Genomic DNA, 20749 nt, shown 5'->3' on the forward strand with positions numbered 1-20749 from the left:
GATGGTCCAATTTTTCCGTTCTTTCTTATTCCCTCTTCTCAATATAATTTCTCACCTTACCTTGCTGGGCATTTCTCTTGATAAGGAGACAGGAAGAGTACATTACCACAGTAAATGTCCTTTGCTTGATTTGGAGAAAGTTTAAGCCTGCATTCTTTGAAAGATGACATTATAACACATGTCCAGTTACCTCAACATTTTTGGCACCCAAAGTGTATGTGCCGAAAGTAGGCCTTGTGATTCCTCTTCTCCCCCACAAGAAGTCATGAGTGGAAACAGTGGATCAAGGGAAACTCTGGTTTTCCTGGGCTTATGGCATAATAGGGACTTGTTAGATTATCTTTTGTACAATTGGAAAAAAAACTAAAACTGAAAACTAAAAACCTGGATCTCCAGGACCTGAAAAAGTGGCACCCTGAATTCCTTTGCAATAATACATGGCCTCAGGATAACCTAGAAAGCCAAGGAATGTGATCTGGTTTGGGGTCTCTAAAGTATAACACCATTCTGCAACCTTATCTCTTTTGCCACAGCAAAGGGAAGTGGACTGAAGTTCCATATATCCAGGCCTTCATGGGTCTTTCACAAAACCCCATCCTCTATCAATAGGATACACAGATACACAAAACATAAGATACATAAAATATATAATGTGCTGTGAGCATTTATGCTAATCAACTCATTTAGTGATAGCAAACATCTTTTTAATTCTACCAGACTTCCCTCTTTTCTTATTGGAGGGCTAGAGGGTCAAGGTCTAATTTTCTCCTAAAGCTTTCCTAGATAAAACAGAACAAGGATCTGAACTTTCCAGGTAATTCTTCACTTTCCATCAGCAACTCTTCTTGCTTTGGACTCCAAAGGACATTAATGCACCTTTGTAGACTGGTACTCCACTGTGTCTCCTCTCTTTTTCAGCTACCTTTTGGAGGTTGTTCCCCTGTTTGACTGTAAGCTTCTTAAGGACAGGCTTTGTCTTTCTGTTTTCTTATTTGTGTTATTGGTGCTTAGCACAGTGTGTGACTCATAGTGAGAAATTAACAAATATTTATTGAATTGAATTGTGTTCTTAATCTCTATCAGTATACCAGTTGATATATATAATCAAAAATCAAACATCTTGCACCAGATTTTTAAAGATATTTTTCATTCTATCTTCAGTAACTGTTCTTCCCATGTAGGAGATATTGAGATGATCCATCTAAGCAAACCAGTCTTGAAAATTTTATTTCATTTATTTAATATTTTCCTCTTTCCTTATCCACAATTAAGAAACAACATATGAAGTTATGCAAAACATTTCCATAAAAGTCAAGTTGTGAAAGAAAACATATATCTCCCATCCTAAAGAAAATATAAAATCCTTAAGAAAAATTAAGTTTAAAAAAAGTGAGAGGGAATGAGAGAATGCTTCAATCTGTATTCAAATACAATCAATTTCTTCTCTGAGTATGATGGATTTTTCATCATAAGTCCTTTAGTCTTGAAAAGGTTTAAAGTCTGATGTCTTATTATTGTTATTCAAGTCTGTACAGAGAAGAGAAAATGGTATCATATCCCAATTTTTTTAACAAGGCAATTTTTGTAATATGGATAGGAAATGGTAGAAATACCTTCAATTTCCATTAGAAATCAAAATAGTGAACTTTTTTTTAGGGATTTTGTAATATTACTCCAAAATTAGTGTATGACTGAGTGTAGAAGGCAGAATTAATACAATATGGTAACCTGTTTTCCAAAATATGTTTACATGAAGAGGAAAAGAAAAAATTCAATATAATAATTTCAATATAATAATAATAGCCACTCATACTTTAACCTTCAAGATATCAAATGTGTTCTTTCTCTCAGACACCAAACCAACCTATTTTTGGTCAACAAATCATGATATGATTAGGAGAGAGAAGGGAAAAGTGTGTCTAGACAATGTTACTGGGATTCCCACTTTTGTCCCTCCATTAGATTCCCATTTCTGTCATCTTATAGGCACTCACTACCACTTGTCTGAACTATTAAAATAACTTCCTAATTGGTCTCCCTACTTCCAAGCTATCCTATAGGCTGATGTCAATACATTGTTTTTATCAGTTACTCATCTGTCCTTCGATGGCAAGCCAGATTTGTTCCCTCCTCTCCTGAATCTCCTCCTGACTCTCCAGTTTCTCCAACTTTTCCCAGAAGCCTTCTTATATGTCTCTCCTTTCCATCACTGGTGAGCTCCTCTCAGCAATTTCTGTCTATGGAAGTGCCCAAGCCTTTTGTGCTAATTCTTTTTTCAGCAGCACTAATGACTCTCTGGATTTTTTTTTTTTTTTTTGTCCCTCAAGGACAACTCACTTTTCCCTATTTTTCATTTCCTTTTCATGTATTGTCTTTCCTTATTACAACTGTAAGCTCCCAAAGACAAGGACTATATTCCTTTTTTTTTCTTTTATTTGTATTCTCAACACTTAGAACAGTAACAGGCACATGGGAAATTTTTTTTTCTCTATATCTTAACATGAATTGTCTCCTCCAGCTAAAATGTGTATCAGAGTAGCACAGCATGTCTTGTGCTTCTCTTTTCATCATTAGTTATGTTATGCTCACATTTATAAGGCATTTTATTGTATGCAATGCATTTTTTTCACCTCAGCCTTATGAAGTAAGTAGTACTAGGATCCCCATTTTGTGTATGTAATCTGATACCATTAACTCTAAATCTAACTCTATTGGAAAGCTGAGTTCCCAGAGATAGGGAGAATTCAGAGTTCTAGGAGTAGCCCTGAAGGGTCTCAAAGGATGCCATTTTAATGTTGTAGCACATGAACTCTCACAAATGTGCTTATCTCTCTGATTATCAGTTGGTTATCAATTAGTCAATTAGCTTCTGGAAAGTAATATTTGCTAAAGTTGTATATGGTTGGTACAAAACATCAGTTCCAAATTGCACTACATATTTTCTCACCAGCACATAATGATTCTTAGTGAAAGTGGGCTTAAATTTAGAGTACATGTATCAGAGGGGTAACTCATAGCACCTGGAAATCATTTTGCTAAAATTCTCCAGATGTTCCTTTAGAAATAGTGTAGTTATTTTTCTGGGAATTTTGGTTTGATTTGGTTTGGTTTTTGATAGCATGCTTATGTCTATGCCTATCCCTTTTTAAATAATCACCTTTTATTTTCAAAATACATGCAAAGAAAAAAAAATAAAATAAAAAAAAATAAAAAAAAATAAAAAAATTCACAGGCTAATTGTGCGGTGATTCGGAGTCTGATTCTTTTTGTACAGCAGGGTAGTGTTTTGGTCATGTATACTTATTGTGTATCTGGGTTGTATTTTAATATGTTTAACATCTACTGGTCATCCTGCCATTTAGGGGAGGGGGTGGGGGGTGGGGTAAGAGGTGAAAAATTGGAACAAGAGGTTTGGCAATTGTTAATGCTGTGAGGTTACCCATGTATATATCCTGTAAATTAAAGGCTATTAAATAAAAAAAAAATACATGCAAAGATAGTTTTCAACATTCACTCTTGCAAAATCTTATGTTCCAAATTTTTCTCCCTTCCTTTCCCCACCACATCCTCCCCTGGCCAGCAAGTAATCCAATATAGGTTAAAGGTGTGCAATTCTTCTAAACACATTTCCACATTTATCATGCTACGCGAGAAAAAATCAGATCAAAAAGGAAGAAAATGTGAGAAAGAAAAAAAAACACAAGACAACAATAATAAAAAGGTGAAAAAACTATGTTGTCATCCACCTTCAGTCCCCAAAGTCCTCTTTCTGGATGTTAATGGTTCTCTCCTCATAAGTCTATTGGAATTGGACTGAATCACACCATTGCTAAAAAGAACCAAGTCATGCACATTTGATCATCACATAGTCTTGTTGTTATTGTGTATAATGATCTCTTGGTTCTATCCACTTCATTTAGCATCAGTTCATGTAATCTCTCTAGGCCTTTTTGAAATCATCCTACTGATCATTTCTTATAGAAAAAATTATATTCTATTATATTCATATATGATCACTTATTCAGCTATTCCTCAACTGATGCATAACTATTCAATTTCCACTTCCTTGCCACTACAAAAAGGGCTGCTACAAACATTTTTGCACATGTGGATCTTTTTTTCCTTTCTTATGATCTCTTTGGGATACAGGTTCAGTAGAAACAATGCTGGATCAAAATATATGCACAGTTTGTTAGTCCTTTAGGCATAGTTTCAAATTGCTTTCCAGAATGGTTGGATCAGTTAAAAACCCTACCAATAAAGAATTAGTATCCTAGTTTTTCCACATTCCCTCCAACATTTATCTTTATTTTTCTTAGACAAGAGAGTTGTGTAGTGATACATCACACTTTTCTTAATTTGCATTTCTCTAATAACTAATGATTTAGAGCATTTTTTTTAATATAACTAGACATGGCTTTAATTTCTCCATCTGAAAATTATCTGTTTATATCTTTGACTATCAATTGCAAAATGGTTTGTATTCTTGTAAGTTTGAAACAATTCTCCATATATTTTAGGAATTGGACCTTTATCAGAACCCTTGGATGTAATTTTTTTCCCCTTTGAGGCAATTGAAGTTAAATGACTTGCCCAGGGTCACACAGCTAGTAAGTATTACGTGTCTGAGGCCACAATTGAACTCAGGTCCTTTCTGACTTCAGGGCTGGTGCTATATCCACTGTGCCACCTTGCTGCCCCTATAAATTTTTTCCCCCAGTTTACTGTTTCCCTTCTAATCTTGGGCTGCATTGGTTTTGTTTATACAAACCCTTTTTAATCTCTGAATTTGCTTACACTGTCAGCTTTTATGTCTAAGTCATGAACCCATTTTGAATTTTTCTTTGTATAGGGCGTTAGGTGTCGATCATTACCTAGTTTCTGCCATACTACTTTCCCAGCAATTTTTTGTCAAATACTGAGTCCTTGTCCCAGAAGTTGAAGTCTTTGGTTTATCAAACACTAGATTACTATAATCAGTAATCTTTGTTTTGTGAACCTAAGCTACTCTACTGATCAAGTTACTCCACTTCTAGTCAGTACAAAAAGGTTTTAATGACTGTTGCTTTATAATATAGTTTTAGATGGTAAACTAGGCCACCTTTGTTTGCATTTTTTCCATTAATTCCCTTGAAATTCTTGAATTTTTGTTCTTCCAGATGAATTTTGTTATTATTTTTCCTAGCTCTATAAAGTAATTTCCTAGCAGTTTGATTGGTATGGCACTGAATAAGTAGATTAATTTAGGTAGGATTGTCATTTTTATTATATTAGTTCAGCCTACTCTTGAGAACTTGAGACTTGAGCATTCTTCCAATTATCTAGATCTGATTTTATTTGTATAAAAAGTGTTCTGTGATTGTGCTCATTAGTTTTTTGCTTTGTCTTGGCAGGTAGACTCCCAAATATTTTATATTATCTACCGTTATTTTAAATGGAATTTCTCTTTTTTATCTCTTGCTGCAGGACTTGGGTGAGAATTTTGTAGAACTTTCAATATGCAGCCTAGTCTGCCTTTGACTTTCAAAGTAGATGCATGCTAGAATGCCTTGTAATCTTCCCTTGATCCTAATAATTCCACTGAAATTCCTCTTTGAAAGATTATTTTGATTTCTTATTTCCATAGTTAATAATTCTTTTCAATTATCATCTTCCTTGAACTTCATTCAGCATATAACATTATTGATAACTTCTACCTTCTGGATATTCTCTCTTTCTTTTGCTTTTCAAAGCTTCTTAATCTGTGGGTCATGATCCCCTATTTCAGTTTCATAACTAAATGTGGGGGGATCACAAAATTATTGTTTATTATCAGTAAATTTTTGACTTGCATACCTATTTTATATATCTATATACTAGGGTTCATGTAAAATTCCTCAGATGAAAAAGGGGTTGCAAATGGAAAAAGGTTGAGAAGCCCTGTTTTCAGGAAAACACAGTTATTGTCAGAAATTCAGCATAGATCTATATCTCACATTTCATACCAAACTAAGGTCAAAATAGGTACATGATTTGGGCATTAAATGTGATACCATAAACAAATTAGGAGAGCAAGGATAATTTACCTATCAGATCTTTGGAGAACTAGAGAACATTATGAAAGGCAAGGGAGAACTTTGATTGCATTAATTTTAAAAAATTTCCACAAACAAAATCAACACAAACAAGATTAAAAGGAAGATACAAGGCTAGGAAAAAATTGTTACAGCCAGTATTTTTTATAAAGTTTTCATCTCTAAAATACATAAAGAACCCTGCCAAATTTATAAGAATACAAGTCATTCTCCAAATGACAAATAGTCAAAGGATGTAAACAGGCAATTTTCAGAGGATGAAATTAAAGCCATCTATAGCTATATGAAAAAATGCTCTAAACCAGTATTGATTAGAGAAATGCAGATTAAAACAATTTTGAGGTATCACCTCACACCTCTCAGATTGGCTAAGATGACAGGAAAAGATAATGATAAACATTGAAGGGTATATGGGAAAACTGGAACACTAAAGCATTATTGGTGGAGTTATGAAATGATCCAATCATTCTGGAGAGAAATCTGCAACTATGCCTAAAGGGCGATAAAACAGAGCATATTCTTTGACCTAGCAGTGCCTCTACTAGATCTGCATCTCAAGGAAATCAAAAAGGAGGGAAAATACTCACATATGCAAAAATGTTTGTAGCAAATTTTTGTGGTAGCAAAAAAAAGGGGGGGGGGAAGGAGTAGATGCCCATCAATTAAGGAATGGCCGAATAAGTTGTATATATAACTCATGGAATATTATTGTTACATAAAAATGATAAGCTGCTTATAGAAAGGCTGAGAAAGATTTACATGAACTGATGCTGAGCAAAATAAGCAGAGCCAGGAATACATTATGCACAATAACAGCAAAAATGTGGGATGATCAACTATGAAAGATTTGGTTCTTCTCAGCAGTTCAGTGATCCAAGGCAGTCCCAATAGTCCCAATAGAAAACATCATCTGAATCCAGAAAAATAACTAAGAATTCTGAATGTAAATCATTTGCTATGTTCACTTCTTTTTTTTTTCGTCCTTGATTTTTCCCTTTTTTTTTTTTTTGTTTTTCTCTCTTAACAAGATTCATAATGCAATGTATATTAAAAATAAATAAATACATGGAATTTTTTAAAAAAAGAACAGCTATTGTTTAAAAAAAAGAAAAGAAAAGAAAGAAATCATACTTAGATGTTTCTTTTCTTACCTTTGTAGCCCTTCTTAGACTTTTGTCTCAGATATCATAAGGTCAATGATTTCTAAAGTTCTGTTATTGCCCCCTTTTTTTTACACTATTTTGCTTCACTTAGCAATCTCATCTCACAGTTTCAACTATTCCAAATAGATGAATCTCAAATAAATATCTCTAGCCATGATCCGTTTTCTCTAATCCATACCAACAACTATAATTCCCTAGAGAACATTTCCAACTGAGTATCTTTCACATATCTTGTTCTGGGTCAAATCTGACTTAGGGTGATGGAAATGAAACATTCTCAAACCAACCACAAACAATTTTAAAAGAATTATATCATAGAAAGGATATTTGACAAGAATCCAACTTTGTTTCAATAAAATATAGATCCATAGGGAAAATACCCTGGTCATGAGACCAAGTTCAGGGTGTATTCCAGCATGAGATATGAGAGGGCACTAATTAGTTATGAACCAGACTTTTTTATCTGAGAATTTCAGAAGGTTACATCACGAGTTTGAAACTTTGTGTCCTGAAGCAATTACATCACATTTTTTTTTTTTGCCCTTTTACATTTGCCCTTTTAATAAGCTTGGCTTATGTTGAGTAGATATTGTTACTCCTACCACACATTTCATATTCAATATATTCAAAAACAAGTGAATTTTTATGTTCTTTAAAACAGTTTATCCTTTTTACCTCATTATTTCTATAATTATTCCTATTATATTTAAAAACTGATGTTACATCATTTATTCTTTCCTCTCATCTTTTAAATTCAATCAATGAAAAAGTCTTGTGAATTCTATCTTTACAAGTCTTCTTACTTGTCTTCTCTCTACTTTCACAATTGCCATTATAGTATAGTACCCCTATATACCTTGATATAGTTCAAGGATGGGATAATTAGGAACTATTACCCCATTCTTGAACTATTGTAATACTTCGCTAACAAATCTTTTGGAATACACACTCCATTCTTCACCCATTCCAAATCCATTCTTTGGGTCCTCTTTCTCACAAGATAAATTATATTTCCTTTGCTTTGATCTGATCATGTCAATTTTATATTAAAAAAATCTTAAGATCACAGACCTTTAGTTAGAAAGGACCTTAGAAATCATTTAGTACAATTCTCTTCAATTTTATATGTGAGGAAACTAGGATTCTGGGAAACAAAAGGACTGCCCAATCTACACAGACGGTTCATATTTGTATAAATATAGATCACATTTATAGACCACTCTAAAGTTTATAAAGTGCTTAAATCCAGTTTCTCAAACTTCATTCTGATCATTTCACTAGGTTTTCAGCAGGTAATACTTAGCATTCAACACCCTCTACAATCTATTTTTTCTCATATTCTCTTTAATAATTTAATATGTCTTATATATTGTAGTTTTCTGTGTATTTGTCATATACCTCTAATAGACACTATGCTTAAAGAAGAGAGGAGCTTTCTTTAATCTGGTCTCTCCCCAGTACATAAAACAGAATTCCATACAAACCTAGTGTTTAATACAGTTGATGCTATAAAACTTTTACTTAATTACATTGAACTGAACTGGGGACTATTTGTATGAGTATCAGGTATTTTTGTGAAAAATAGATTCAACCTTTAAAAACTGATCTTGAAATCAATAAGAAACAATAAGAATTCCTTAAATGATTATATATTTAGAATGGATGTAACTGTACATCAGAAATATCTGAAGATAGTTTAGTTTTATCAAAAAAAATGTAACAACACAAATATATACATTTATTCACTGGAAGGGAAATTTAAGTCTTCTCACAGGTGAATAGAAAGTCTGCCACTGCAGAGCTAACCTATCTTCCCTTCTCTAGTTTATATGCTAATATTAGCTGACCTGAGGATATTGTTATTTATGGTTTTTGAAATAGAAAATCAGATATTTCATTCCAGCTAGGTCTTAATTCATATCTTATGCTGACTGATTTATGCCATCCATGTTACTCATCAATTTTTTTTGTCATCTGTGTTCTGTCACTATTCGCTCTTTTCAGCCATTTTGAGGTTCCATTTAACATTCTATACTTATGCAATCCAATCCCGTCCAGTTGTGAGTATATATTTCATATTTGTAGAGAAATTTAAAGTTTACAAAACATTTTCCTAACAAAGCTGAAAATAACAGTAGAAATATTCTTACCCCCATTTTACAGATTTAAAAACAGTGATTCAGAGAAACTTAGTGATTTGTCCATGGTGACAGCATTAGTAAGTTTCAGAATTGATCTGACTCTAAGTTTGATATTCTTTCCATTTTTTCCATGATGCCTTTCTGCCAGTGGGGAATCTTATTATATTATGGAATTTATAACCAGAAGCACATTAGAAAATGTTTAGAAAATTCATTCATTTTACAGATGAGGAAGCTGAGGCCCAGAGAAGGCAAGCTGAAAATTAAATAGATAGTGAGTAAGATTTTATACCCAGTTTTTCAGATTCCAAATTTTAAAATGTAACAGGAATTTCTCTTTAGTATTTTCAAAATATATTCTACTGCAATGAATTTAACAATTCATCATTTCAATATAGTAATACCATTGTATTATATACATATTATATAAATATATATATATATATATATATATATGTATGTGTGTATGTATATATGGTATCACATGCAAAGGAGTTTAGGGTAGTTTCTTCCATGTGAAAAGGAGATTAGCTAAGGTTTCCAAGTATAGGACACTTCTTTCTATACTGATACACCTTATTTTCTATGGGTGAAAGAGAAGAAAAAGCAGATGAATGAGTATCAATGTCTACAGGATTTTCCATATCCCTGCCTCTGAAGGCTTTGAACCAAATTCCTTTCCATTGGGTCTGGGATTTAAATTTTAAGACCATTTGCATGTAATATTATATGTTTATAAAAACTTGATTTCTGTTCTGAACTTTTATTAGGACTTTTATATCCTTACTCAATTTTTCATATTCCAGATTAAAATACATATTTTCTTCAGTATATTAGCAATAGGCTACTAGGTCGCAAGTACAAGGCAGGAAGAAGTATATTTGAATTCTGACCGACAATTAATAGCTGTGTGACACAGGGCAAATCATTTAACCTCTCTGTGCCTGAGTTTTCTCATATATAAAATGAGGATAACAATAGCGCCTACATTTTTTGAATTATTATTAAATTTTATTTTAAATTTATGGAATAAAATAAAATGAGATCTCAGTTATTTTAATTTATATTTCTCTAATCAATAATGATTTAAAGAATCTTTTATTACAATAAATTGTTTTAATTTCTTCATCAGAAAGCTTCCTTTTCATATCCTTTGATCATTTATTAATTGGGGAATGACTCATATTCTCATAAATTTGAATATATATTTTAGATGTAAGATGTTTATCTGATAAACTATCTATAAATTTTCCCCTAGTTTTCCATTTTCCTTCTGGTCTTGGTTACAATTGTTTTGTTTGTACAAAATCTTTTGAACCTGATGTAATCAAAATTATCCATTTTACACCTAACGCTGCTCTATCTTTTATTTGCCTATCCATAAGTCTGATAAATGATTAGTTCTGTGTTCTAATTTTATGTAAAATCTCTTTTCATATCTAAGTTTCATGTAATTTTTTACTTTATTTTGGTAAATGGCATGAGATATTTTTTCTATGCCCATTTTCTGACATAGTGCTTTCTATTTTCCCAAAATTTTTGCCAAATACTAAATTATTATTTCAAAAATCTCAAGTAACTTTTCTCATTAAATATAAGATTATATCTTATTGCTGTTATAAAATATATGTTTGCTCTATTCCATTGATCTTTTTTTTAGCTATTACCAAATTATTTTAATAATTACTGTCTTATAATATAGTTTTAAAACTTGGTCTCATAAAACTTCCATCCTTTAAATTTTTTCATTTTTTCCTTTGATATTTTGACTTTGTTTTTCCAAATATTTTTTTCGAATTCAGTAAAAAACAAATGGCAATTTATTTAGGATGGCACTGAATATATAAGTTAATTTGGATAAAAATATCATTTTTATTATATTGGCCATGACTACCCATGAATAATTAATATTTCTCCAATTATTTAAATTTTATTTTATTTTTACAAAATTGTTTTTAAAAATAGCTTTCCTAATATAGTTCCTTGTTTTTTTGAGCAAGTATATCCCCAAGTATTTTGTATTATCTAGAGTTATTTTAATTGGTGCATTTTTTTCTGTCTCTTCTTGAAGAACTTTGTTCGTGGCATATAGAAATGCTAATAATTTATAGGGATTTACTTTATATGTTGCTAATTTTATAAAATTATTAATTGTTTCAACTAACATTTTACTTGGGTCTTTGTGATTTTCCAAGGATGTCATCATATTTTCAGCAAAAGATATAGTTTTGTTGCTCATACCTTAATTTGAATCCTTCTATTACTCTTTCTTTTATTGTTATTGCTAGGATTTCTGATACAATATTAAATAATATTGATGACAATGGGCATTCTTTTTTCATACATGTTCTTCTTGATAAAGTCCCCATTGCATATAATGCTCCTTTATGGTTTTAGATAAATTTTTTTTTACTCAATTTAAGGAAAAAAATTCATTTATTCCAATTTTTCAAGTCTTTTTAATAGAAATGAGTGTTGAACTTTATCAAAAGCTTTTTCTGCAAATATTGATATGATCATTATCATGAGTGAATATAAATACAAAATCTGGCATGCCTTATAGCACATGCTAGCTATTATTATTCCTGAAACTAACTAAAAAAGATGTTGTATAACAAACCTTCCATTAACAAGGATTTCCACATTATCCCTAATATCAAAATAGTGAGTGGCCCTGTTATGACTATTGTAGATGGAGTTTAACTATTATTTACTGATTAATCATTTGGGGAATTCAAGATCATTAGGGGCCTAATTCAGGTTTTACTCAAATTCAAAATTACACTGCAAGCTCATCATTGATACTGTATCTCAAGCAGGAATTTTTGTGAAAAATAGAGGCTGTGGTCTTTTTGGGTTAGTTCTGAACTCCAGGCATCCCAGGGAGAATATAACTGAAGAGGGTAGATGATGACAAAGGTTAATTCCTTCTATATCACAGGCAGAGCTATGCTGAACTGAAATTCTTGCACAGCCCTCTAGCTTGCTCTTGCAATAATGCAGTTCTTCTTTGGTCAATCTGCTAACAGTAGTTCATACATCTCTGGCAAGGTGCCAAAAAGTAGGTCACTGTCTTTTCAATATGATGTCCAATGCAATAATTAATGATTTTTTCAGCAGTTCTCATTTTATTCACAACTCTGGATAGTTCCTACAAACAATTTGTACCCAATTTCTTGGAACCCAATGTGTACAGTCAGAGTGGAAACTCTAAGTAGAAAAAGCTATCTAATAAGAAGCTAGGTGTATCAACTTTTATTTTCTTATTCTATTTTGTTTCTTCATTTAGTATATTTAAAAAAAGTATTTGAATAGATAATACTTGAAACATATATAGCTGGGTATATATATCTTCTCCTTAGTGTTTTTGTTTGCTTATTTGTTTTGTTTTGATTTGATTTTGATTGTTTGTTTAGAAGCACCTATGCATTTTTTTGGAAATGAAAGTTTTAACATTTCAATATCTCCCTACTTCATGGGATTCTTGCTTCCCTTATAGTTATTTAATCCCCTTCAGAACTTATAGCACAAAATAGGAGTATATAGCTAAGCATTCTACTTATCTGTTTGTCCTCTATGTTGTAGTTGTGACTGTCTCGTAATATATCTTAAAAGATCTCTCTGAAGTGGGGGAGGGGAGAGTATATGAAAATATGAATGTGTCTACAGGATGATGAGCACAACCTATGGAAAAGAAAATATAATCAAGTCAGCCATTGTTTATCATATGTTGAACCAGAAAATCAAATTGTAAATACTTTCTTTGGTCATATTGATTTGTGAACGAACAACTATGGATTCTTAAAAAGACTACAATTTTATATTGATACTTTCCACAATAACTGACCATTAAGAATTTTTTTGTTTAGGGAAAATATTGTCTCACTCAAAGGTGACTGAAGAATATTTTGTCTTGTTCATTTCGTTCTTTCTCTGAATTTATTTAAAAAAAAACAGTAGTTTTACTACAGTGCCAAATCTAAAGTTTTAAAGACTCCAGAACTATCTTTCCATATTCTTTTAAAAAATGAAACCCCTTCCAGGGGTAAAATAGTGAATGTTTTAATAGAAGGCTGTCCAAAAGGGAAAAAAATCAAGACACAACTGTATTTTAGATTGAATTGTGAATATTTTCTCCATCATTTTCTTAAGTCTGTACAATCTACAAAATAATAAATCAAATCCTGGTTGTAGTATTTGCCAATTCAAATAAATAATATACACACTAAATGTTAAGAAACAGCACTCCCTAGTCAGTCTGAGTTGGCTCCAACTTACCCTAATCTTAACTGATTAGAGCAAAACTTTCATATTCCCCATCTACATTTTTCTATGGAGCCAATATTCAGGAGGAAAATCAGATTGGGGATTTTTTACTTAAAGGAAATTGCTTTATATAAAACTTCTTTTGATTGAGATGAGTACAAATTTAATACTATTATTGTCTTTGCTTTTTTGCTGTACACCAATCAGGGGATTTAAAATATTTGATAGAATTCTTTTCCAGAAAAAAAAAAGGATTATATTTTCTTTCTTAGTATAACATAAATCAACAACCTTTAGAATATTCTCACAGGAAAATGAAAAAATTCACACATATTTTGTTACCAAGAAACAAGCAAAATAGCTAAGAAAATCACTGAAGTTGTGCCACATATAATAAAAATGAAATTCATGTAATCTGAACCGACCAACCCCTTCTTATAAAATAAAGGATGGATGTCACATCTGAAATAATAAAGTAGCCTTTTCTTGGTTCTGTTTTTTAAACTTAATAAACTTAAAAATGAATTTTCTCTTTTTAAGCACCTTCATGATTTTAATACAATTCCATAGCTTTCCTTCATTGCATTTGCCTATTTGTATACTACCCTAATTTAGTCTAAGTCCTTAAGACAATAAACTAGTTTTTCGATGTCAATCAGTAAAGAATTTAATTTCCTGATTTTTTTTTTTTTTACTGAGGTCTGGGGGATGAGAAAGGAGAATCCCTAGATTTCTATACGGGTTTTTCTATTATAGAAAATTTTTCAAAGAAAAAACTCACCTACCCTGGATTTATCCCACACAGATTCTAGAATACAAAATCCCATGTCTTTGACTTATTGAATTAGCTCAAGACTTAGTAACAGATTTATTGCTAATGTGTTGGCTTTGCTCCGTGAAGAGGCCCAGGGATTCAAATCCTAATGCTCACCAGTAATGGAATACATCCATGTCAACAGGGAGATGAGTTGAGAAAGAAAGAATACAAAGTCTATTCTCATTCCTAACAAAAAAATTTATCATGGATACCTTGATCAGTTGTTGTAAAGTTATCTCTGACTTTAGTAACTAACAATATTTGACATCCCTTTGAGGTCAATTACTACCACATATGATCAACTTACACATCTTTGGTCCCTTCACCTACTTGTTCCAGGACTTTAGAGGACCTATTGAATTTTGTGAATGCCTATTTTTCAGAACCTTAAAATAATAAAAAAAATTAAAATTTGGTCAATTTTGCCTAGTTTCCCCCATATGGTATCAACTTGATATTTTGGCATTAAAAATACTTTTTTTTAATTGGTAAAGAATTTTTTTTTCTACTAGGAACCAAAAACTTGATTTCTTCATCTGAAAGCTTAAAATCAGTAATCTTATAACTTTAGCTAAAAGAAAATTTCCAGTAGTTTTCATTATTTATGTTATCAGCCCCTTAAACTAAGGCTCAAATTCATACACACACACACACACACACACACACACACACACTCACACACACACACACACATTCATACATGCTGAGGTAATGATTCATAATTTAAAATGTCCAGGCTAGCTCTCTGGAGAGCCTTAGAATCAGTCAGAGTCAGGATCAGTCAAAGTCCTTGGTCTTTAGGAGGAGAAGTGAAGAAGGCAGGCAAGCTGCCACATGGCTCATCAAAGATGGATCCTAAACTCTGGAGTCTGGAGCCTGAAGTCTTCCCTCCTGGGTGCACTGCTGAAGAGAGTCTGATCTTCAACCTCAGCCCTCCAATTCTTCCTTACAATTACCTCACCATACCACATTCAGCAGGCACCAATGCTGAGGAGAGCCATCACAATCACTATATCATCTAAGTATATGTTTATAGAATCATTATATCATGTTTAGTAGGTACTTAGCCTTAAGTACTCTGCTGTTCTGGATTCAAGTACACCTTTTCAGAATTCCAGTGCTCTACAATAATTCACTCCTAGGAATTACATTGCAAAATCATAAATAGGAAGTTTATGGCCAGAGAAAGAGATAGAAAGAATATACTCATTTGAGTGGTGATAGTAAACCACCATACATGGGGAGAGAAAAATCCTATAGAATTGTTAGAAAACTGCTGTAGAGGTTTGGGGAAAGATAGGTGAGAGAGATATAATGGATATGCAGAGTAACTATGGTATTTGATAGCTTCCCATTTTAACTTAATAAAATTAACTATGTTAATCTGTGTTTTTTCTATGTTGCTAAAGGATTGCTCCATGCTTTTTCAATTCAGCACCCTGTAGCAAAGCTCCCATTTTCTCACCCTAGTTAGAGCTCTTTTACATGGCACATTTGGTTTATTAACAATGCTAGTAAGGAATCTCAAAGTTTCCCAATTATGTATTGTATTACACAATTCCTCTTGAGAACAAAAATTGAATGCTTTTGTAAAACCAACATATCAGTCTCTTTACAGTATTAATTTAATACTTTTAATATTTAATATATTTAATATTAATCAATTGTCAATGAGACAACTGCCCAATTGTCATGGGCTTCTAATATAGTGCTTCTACTTTTTTCTGTCCTTCTTATTGTTGCTGTTGTTCAGCAGATTTCAAAACTCTACATAATTTCATAAAAGTCCTAGAATTGGCTGCAATGCCAACAAGATCTTATTTGCCTAAGTTTCTTGACCTAAATAGTTTCCACAGGACTATACTGACAAGCCTTTCAATTGTTCAGAATGAATTCTGCTGTCACAAAGCCCAGGGTCTTATGAAATACCAGGAAGTGAGTTGTAGTGTTCTTGTTGGTTTTCTGGAGGTCTCTGGGGCAGCCTTCTTTTCAGTTCAGTAACCTCCACAAGAATAGCCAGATGTTAAATTCCAAAGTCCAAATTCTCTATTGTTTCCTTGCCTGGAGCCCAGTTAGCTTTCTTGAGGCCCTTCAGAGGGGGCCTTGATCTCAGTGGAGAAATGAAAGAGGCTAGCCACCATGGTGGTGTGAGATGGAGTGAATGTCTCCGAGTCCTTCTGAGTCTGTACCAGTCTCTCCCAAAGTGTAGGAAGGATGAGAGCCACCAGCAGCCTGATCGAAGATGGAATGAATCTGTCTCTGAGTGCCACTCTGGCTGAGTTTGTCCCAGTTTATATGCTCTATTATAATTGCATTATCATGGGTGTGAATCTTGCAGAATAGGTGTCAATCTTCTAGAACTATATTAAGTACTAAGTACATGTACTGAACTAGAGAACTATTAATCACCATGCTAAACTAGATAACCATTGTATTATAAATTCCACTGAGTTAACACCCTGTAAAAAACCTTGTTTCAAGTACAGAGTTCTGGCCCATAACAGTGAGTGAGCAACAATGTAGTCAGAATAATTGAATTTTGAATTCTGAAGGGACCCCAATGGCTGTCTGGTTACCAAGTCCAAGCCATGCCTAGAAAGGAGTCTCCAATATAATATACACAAGTGGTCACTCTAATTATACTTAAAGACTTTCAACAAGGGAATTCATTTCTAATAGAGCTAACCCTTTCCATTTTGAGCAAACTAACAGAAAAATTTTTCCTCATATAAAAATGTGAATTTGCTTTTTTGAAACTTCTATCTACTGCTTTTTAGTCCATTTATTCCAGACTAGAAAACATTTTTTTTTGAGAGAAAATAACAGAATTGCCATGGGAGAATGAATAGGAAATCTCCATATTATTAGTAAGTTCATTTCAAATCATTGTAAGAACGTGACTTTCCCCATGTGAACTTAATCTCCATCCGAACCATGTGAACCCAATCTCCATGTGAATGACTTTCCCCATGTGAACCTAATCCCCATGTGAACCATGTGAACCTAATCAAGGTATGATGTGATTTCTGTGATAACTTGACCATTCTCTCACCCATAAAAGCATATGTTTTAGCTCCTCTCCTTTCACCTATCACCTTGACTATCTTAATAGCTTCCTAATGTATTCCCTCCCTTTTTCTAATACACCATCTTCTCTAGTGCCCAAATTATTTCTGCTCAGTATTCTTCTCCTGCTCAGAAATCTTCAGTCACTACCTGTTGTCTTGGATAAATGCAAATTCCTAAACCTGTTATTCAGCTTCTGTGTTCTAGTCAAACTGTGGTAATAGACAAGAAGTTTGAACATAACAGTAACTTTTCAAAGATACCTGAGACCTACAATACAAATTCATCTGGATTGAGAGTTAGAAAGCCAGATTTAAATATCAGCTTTATCAATGACTGTCATTGTGATTCTAGAAAAATCACTGAGTCACCATGGTCCTCAGTTTACTGATCTAAAAAATGAAAGGAAGATTTCTGGGGTTCTTCCTAGCTAGAAATCTTAAAGCTATATTAGTTCATAGAGATGCATTATGACTATAAATGTGAATAACAATGAAAGGAAAAGTAAATGTATATAAAATGGACTCACTGTCATGCATATTATACAGAAGAATAAGAACACTGACAATGTTTCTGGCAGTGTAGCACCATGCACTCAGTGGTTACTCAGGAACTGGACTCCTATGATATCAGATTAAGTAATTTCTTAAAATGTGGTGAGCTAAATTCTATGTCAGGGTTGATGTAGAGGGGGTTGTTGTTCAAGTATCAAATAAATGAGCTCCCACAAAACCCCTGAAACTCAAAAATTATATGTTATTTCCCTTCCTTTTTCATTAATTTTTTTCTTTTAAATATACATTTTATATCATGTCATTTCTGGACATAATCTGTCCGTATCTCTCATGCAGAATTGAAATTTTTTTTTATAACAAATAAAAGCAGTCAGTCAAGGGGAAAAAAAAGTAAATAAATATTTGAGTACCTCTTATATGGCAAACACTTAGATAAGTACCAAAAATATAGAGAAAGGCAAAAGATAGTCCCTCTTCTCAAGTTGCTCTCAATCTAATGGGAAGACAACACGTAAAAATATATTTAAAATTACTGGAAAATTAAAAAATAATCAACAGAAGGAAAGTATTAATTAGTGTTTCAATTAATTAAATACAATTAAGGAAGATTGGAGAAGTTTTCTTGTGGTTTAAATGGGACTTGGAAGCAGGCAAAGATGGAAGAGAATAGTAATAAAGAAAAAAGATCCAGTTGGTCATGAGGAGAGCCTGGGTAAAGCCAGGAATCTGGATATAGATTGAGTGTCTTACTAAAGGAACAGCAAGGAGGTCAGTGTCACTAGATTATGAAATATATGGAATATATGGTACAAAGTATAAGATATAGGAAGGGGAAGACAGTTTATGAAGGAGCTTGAATGCCCAAAATATGAAATTTATATTTTATCATGAAAATGATAGAAAATCAGTGGAATTTATTAAGTAAGGATTGAGGTGTCTATTTATGTGTTTTAGGAAGATCACTTTAATAGCTGAGTGGGCGATAAATTGGAGTGGCAAGAGACTTGTGGCAAACAGACCAAAACTGTCCCAGTATAAGGTGATAAGGAACTCCACCAGCCTGGTAGCAGTGTCGGAGGAGAGAATGGGGCATATATAAAAGATGTTATGAGAGCAAAATTAATGGGCCGTAGCAATAAATTGGATTGCCATGGGGAGGTGAGAAGGAGAAGTTTAGATTGATGCCTAGTTTATGAGCCCAAATAAGGGAGAAAAGTGAAATCCTCCATGGTAATAAGAAAGTTAGGAAGACAGGAGAGTGCGGTAGAAAGATAATGACTTAAGTTTTAGATATTTTGAGTATAAGATGTTTCATAGACATCCAATTCCAAATGTCCAATAGGCAATTGAAGGTGTAAGATTGGAAGACAGAAGAGAGGGAAGGGAAGAACAAATAGCCTGAGAATAATCTACATGGAGATTGAAGTTGAAGCCATGCTTGAGATCATCAAATGAAATAGTTTTGAAGAAGAGAAGAGGGCTTTGAACAGTATCTTGGGAACCATCCACAGTTAGGAGGTACAGCATGAATGAAGATTCAGAAAAGGAAGGTGATTGGTTAGATAAGGTGAAAAAAAAACAGTAGAGGACAATATCATGAAAACCTGGAAGAAAAAGGGCATCAAATAGAAAGAGACCAATAGTATCAAACACTACAGAGGTCAAGATGGATAAGAATAAACTGAAAGTCACTAGATTTGTCAATCAAGATATTTGAGGGGAGCAAAGCCAAGATGGCAGAGAAGATGCATGCTTCATTCTAAGCTCCTCTTCTACCCTCATTATTAATTACCAAATTCAGCCTCAGAAATAATGCTTGACTGATAAAATCCACGAATATTGGTAGTACAACAGATTACCAACTGAAGATAATCTGGAAGATCGGCAGAAAAGGTTGTCTGGATCCATAGAAGCAGGCCAATACAGGCAGGGAGGTAGAATGCAGAGGCTAGCACACTGAGCAGATAGGGGCAGGAGTACTCTCCACGCAGGTGGAGATTTTGCAGGGAGGACTCTACCATAGGTTGGCTGCTCTGCTTTGGTTGCAAAGCAGTAGATCAGCAGAGAAATTACAAAAAGTCCTAAAGGAGAAGTTAAGAGAGTTGCAAGAAGAAATAGACAACAAAACTGTAATAGTGGGAGATCTCAACCTTGCACTCTCAGAATTAGACAAATCAAACCACAAAACAAATAAGAAAGAAATTAAAGAAGTAAATAGAATATTAGAAAAATTAGGTATGTTGGATCTTGGAGAAAATTGAATGGAGATAGAAAGGAATATACTTTCTTTCAGCAGTTCATGGAACCTATCTCAAAAATTGACCATATATTAGGACATTAAGATCCTCAAATTAAATGCAAGAAAGCAGAAATAGTAAATGCTTTTTTCAGATCATGATGCAATAAAACTACATTCAACAAAAAGTTAGGGGAAATAGACCAAAAGTAATTGGAAACTAAACAATCTGATCTTAAAGAATGATTGTGAAGCAGCAAATTATAGATACAATTAATAATTCACTCAAGATAATGACAATGATGAGACATCATACCAAAATTTGTGGATGCAGCCAAAGGGTAATAAGAGGGAATTTTATATCCTTAGAGGCTTACTTGAATAAACAGAGAAAGAAAAGATTAATGAATTGGCTTGCAAACTAAAAAACTAAAAGACCAAATTAAACCCAATCAAATACTAAATTGGAAA

Source organism: Sarcophilus harrisii, chromosome 3, assembly GCF_902635505.1.
Source record: "Sarcophilus harrisii chromosome 3, mSarHar1.11, whole genome shotgun sequence".
In the NCBI taxonomy this organism is placed as follows: Eukaryota; Metazoa; Chordata; class Mammalia; order Dasyuromorphia; family Dasyuridae; genus Sarcophilus; species Sarcophilus harrisii.